This window comes from Camelina sativa, chromosome 7, assembly GCF_000633955.1.
Source record: "Camelina sativa cultivar DH55 chromosome 7, Cs, whole genome shotgun sequence".
In the NCBI taxonomy this organism is placed as follows: domain Eukaryota; kingdom Viridiplantae; phylum Streptophyta; class Magnoliopsida; order Brassicales; family Brassicaceae; genus Camelina; species Camelina sativa.
In genome coordinates this window covers 23,282,817-23,287,810 of record NC_025691.1, presented here as the reverse complement: position 1 = coordinate 23,287,810, position 4,994 = coordinate 23,282,817, and the positions used below count along the sequence as shown (strand labels likewise).

Genomic DNA, 4,994 nt, shown 5'->3' with positions numbered 1-4,994 from the left:
GTTTGATTTTGACTAAAACAATCCTAGCTCCAATCAAAGAAAGCCACCTCAGCAAGTCTGTAGGCTTTTTCATCAACTAGTTGTTGTTTACATGTATCAAATAAAGCCAGGTAAAGAAAACGATTTTCGCGCATCATGACACTTCAAGAAAATCATAAATTCCAACGTGCCTTTTCTGTTTACATTCGCTTTTTTTGCTTACAGCTAATAGATTCTACACGATTTAAATAAGGCTTGTCTATGTACATTGATCAGTCTCACTACACGACTAGGACTCAGACTTAATTTGCAAACATACATTTATTTCTTGTTTGAACTTTGTGTTTTCACGGGGAATTTGAAATCCTTATAAACGTGGACGATATTTGGCATTGAATTTCATTGACACATATTACGAAAGTTTAAGTTTCTTATCTTTCGTTTTTCATATCATATTAAGGGAAGATGTCTTTGGAAAAATACTTGATATGGGTGATGTTACTGTTGGGGCAGATATGCGGATCCAAAAGCTGCATTGAGAAAGAAAGGAATGCTTTGTTCGAGCTCAAGAAATACATAATCTCACTTTCTGAAGAAGGGGAATCCAACGATCATCTCACTACTTGGACTAATGACACAAAGAGCGATTGCTGCATGTGGGAAGGCCTTAAGTGTGATCCTACTAGCGGGCGGGTTATCCAGCTTTCCGTCAGCCTACTGTACCTCGAACTCAAAGAGCGTGCTCTCCTAAACCTTTCTTTGCTGCATCCCTTTGAAGAAGTTCGAAAGAAGTTCGAAGTCTAGACTTATACGTGTCTGCATTCAGTGGCTTGTTTGATGATGTGGAAGGTATATATACCACGGTCTGTCCCAGGGTTTATTTTTATTTTAACCTCTTCTAGTCTTTAGCTATTTGAAAACATTTTCCCCTGCATTGACAAGTTAGGCTGCTAATTAACCAAAAAAAAAAAAAAATTTTGATTTCTGGATGAGCTTTATAATATTTTTGGTATCATTTATTGAAAGTTGATACCGTTGAAATAAGCGTACTTAGATTTTCACCTTCATCAAAAAGTTACAGATTGCTGATATTGAAGTCTATGCCATGCACCACGAAATTACATCCAATCACTCATGCATTGCTTACTTCCAATATCCATACATTGCAACTCTAATAATCTTCAGTTGCATGTACAACAGACTAAGATTATATTGAACTGATTAGAGTGAGCTATGTTATTTTCATATATATTTTGTTAACATGATTCTCGTTTGCAGGTTATAGAAGCCTCAGGAGATTAAGAAACCTCGAGACTCTGAATCTCTCTTCAAATATGTTCAACAACAACATCTTTCCTTTCCTTAGTGCCGCTACATCACTCACAACTCTGTCTCTTAGGAACAATTACATGAATGGCTCTTTTCCTGTTAAAGGTATATCTCTAAATGCTTATTGAATCTAAATATCTAATGATATCTAAATATCTAATGATATATAGCAGGCCCATTCTTGATGATGTACCTTTTGCTAGATTGATGCAATTTAAAATTATTGTTATAACCTTTTTTGTGTCATAAAATCAATTTGCGTCATTCTTATATTTGTTGGAACCCTTTTTCAGAACTTAGAGATTTGATGAATTTGGAAGTGCTAGACCTAAGTGGAAACAGATTTAACGGCTCCATACCAATACAAGGTAAGTTGTTCATAAAATTAATTCTTGTCTTTATTTTCCGAAGTGGGAATACGGCTGCGAACATTTTTGTATTGGTTTATCAGTTTATGTATCATCCATGAGAGTATCATGTTCGTTTCTAAAGCTATGTGTTGTTTTGTCTTGTGGCAGAGTTCACATACATGAGGAAGCTGAAAGCTTTGAGTCTACGTGAAAATGAAGTTTCTGGATCAATTGAATTGCAAGGCAAGTTTTCTCAAATAACTCAAAAGTTTAATTGGGCAAAGTTGTGGTTGATTCACGTTTAATTTAGTTAAGTGACTAAAACTTCTGCATTTGATTACCTTAGGAGTGTGCAAATTGAAACATATAGAAGAGCTCGATCTCAGTAAAAACAAACTTGTCGGTCAGTTTCCTTTATGCATAACTAGCTTGACTGGACTTCGAGTTCTTGATCTCTCGTCGAACAATTTGATTGGGAATGTACCATCTGCTCTCGGTAGCCTTGAGTCCCTTGAGTACTTATCGTTGTTTGATAACAACTTTGAAGGCATCTTCTCACTTGGTTCGTTAACCAACCTCTCAAAGCTTAAGGTCTTAAAACTTGGCTCTACTTTCAGCTCACTCAAGTTAGAGTCTGACATTTGGTGGAAGCCAAAATTTCAGTTGAGTGTTATTTCACTGGGAAGTTGCAATTTGGAGAAGGTACCTCATTTTCTCCTATACCAGAATGATTTGCGTCATGTTGATCTCTCTAACAATAAAATTGCTGGAAAGTTTCCTTCTTGGTTGTTGGAGAACAATACAAAACTTCAGATTTTGCTTCTACAGAATAATTATTTTAGGAGCTTTCAGCTACCGCAATCTGATCATAATCTCATTTTCCTCGATGTGTCACTTAATGAATTTGATCACCTCTTTCCTGAGAATATTGGGTGGATACTTCCTCAATTACAATATATGAATCTATCCAAAAACGGTTTTCAAGGAAATCTGCCATCTTCTTTGGGTAACTTGAAAGATATTGAATTTCTGGATATATCTCACAACAATTTCCAAGGGGAGTTACCGAGAAGTTTCTTAGAGGGTTGTTATTCATTGCAATTCTTAAAGATGTCACATAACAAACTAAGCGGAGAGGTTTTCTTAGAATCAGCTAACTTTACTGGTATTTTTGTGCTGTCTATGGATAATAATCAGTTTACAGGAAAGATTGGACAAGGTTGGCAAAGCTCGAAATTATTGCTTATGCTTGACATGTCAAACAACAATCTCTCTGGTGTTATTCCAAGCTGGATTGGTGAAATTCCAAGTTTATATGCATTACTACTTTCAAACAACTCGTTGGAAGGTGAAATACCTCTCTCGTTGTTCAATACAACCAATCTAAGGCTGTTGGACCTCTCTGCAAACATGTTATCAGGTGGCATACCTTCACTTGTCAATTCTAGATATCCAAAAGCGTTACTCTTGCAAGTCAATAATTTATCAGGGGCTATTCCAGATACGTTGTTAGGAAATGTCCACATACTTGATCTGAGAAATAATAGACTGTTTGGGAATATTCCCGACTTCATCAACCCCCAAAACATCAGTATTCTTCTTCTTCGGGGTAATCATTTAACAGGTCGTGTTCCCCACCAGTTGTGTGGCCTACGTTATATCCAACTTCTGGATCTTGCTAACAACAGACTGAATGGATCCATACCTTCATGTCTCGGCGATACATCATTTGGTTTCATGAAAGAAGATATCTTCGACATTACTTATGGTGTCGCAATTTTTTCCCCATCAAGATCCTATATAGATTTCAAATCTCTGATTGTGGAAGATCAGTTTATGAAGCTATACGAAATCGTCAACCAGACTGTCAACCAGCTGAAAATCGAATTTGCAACAAAACACAGATATGATACCTACTTGGGTAGAAATCTCAAACTATTGTTTGGAATGGATCTATCAGAAAATGAATTCAGCTGTGAGATCCCAGTAGAGTTTAGACGTCTTCTTGAACTAAAATCTCTCAATCTTTCTAACAACAAATTATCAGGTTTGATACCAAAGAGCTTTTCAGGCCTGAAGAATGTGGAAAGCCTTTATCTTTCTTTCAATAGATTACAAGGTCAGATCCCACCACAACTTACAGATCTTAGCAGCCTTGCTGTCTTCAATGTCTCATTCAACAACTTATCAGGAGTCATTCCAGAGGGAAGACAGTTTAATACCTTTGATAGGCAAAGCTACTTAGGTAATCCTTTTCTTTGTGGGCAAGCAAACAAAATAAGTTGCAATGGTAATATTTTTCAAGAACCAGACAATGGAGTCGAAGCTGATGAATCCACCACAATCGACATGGAATCTTCCTACTGGAGTTTTGCTGCAGCCTATGTGACAATACTTCTTGGGTTACTCGCATCACTCTCATTTGATTCTCCTTGGAGCAGAGTTTGGTTCTACAACGTTGATGTTTTCGTCCACAAGGTTAGGAAACTGTTGTGATAAACAAAACACTGCAGGTGCCTATGATGTGCTTGCTTCCTTCCCCATATGTTGTTGTTCTTCTCAAACCTCCTACTTTGTTTCAGAAAACAGAACATAACTTATATGTTTTGGTTCCTCTGTACTGTCTTTTGTCTTCGTATAATAAAAGTAATGCATCAAACATATCTTGGAGCTGCTTTGGTTGTTTGGTTCAATACATAATCTATAGTAACACATGAAAAAATTCCATGGTAGACGACCAGTCATCCACCAGATCATTGAATGAGAGAAGTGACCACATAATCTATAGTAACGATTTTTTTCCCTCAAGGATTTCGATTCAAGACCTAAATTCAGTTTCAATAGAATGTGATGTTGCTCTCAAGATCAAGAAAAATAAAATAAAAAAATCTAGCTGGTAGAGAACAAATTTGAGGAAAAAGCCTGAAGCTAATGCAATAAAAGAAATCGATTTGATCAAGCAATACAAGTTTTGAAGCAATATACCCACCCACCCAGATGGAGTAAAGTAGAACAATGAGAAACCCAGGAATAAGAAAGAAAAAGAAAAAAAAGCTTACTTGCAGAATTGATGGCTTGTCTCGTAATTGTTCCAATAGGATGTTTTGCCTTTTACAGTTTTTTCTTGTATCCTTTCCTCTCGTCGATGGGCTCTTTTGATTCAAAAATTAGCCGACTTATTTAGTGACCAAAGAAAATATTATTTACAAATTAGCCCCTTTGCGGAAATTTGCAAACAAAACTCTTTGCTCTCTTTCTCAACAAAACACACACATTAAAAAAAAAAAAAAAAAAAAAAAAAAAAAAAAAAAAAAAAAAAAAAAAAAAAAAAAAAAA

The 4,994-nt window shown here is 36.0% G+C and overlaps 1 pseudogene; it reads left to right on the top strand.

The window, feature by feature from the left end:
• LOC104704878 lies at window positions 445-4,154 on the top strand (annotated as a pseudogene).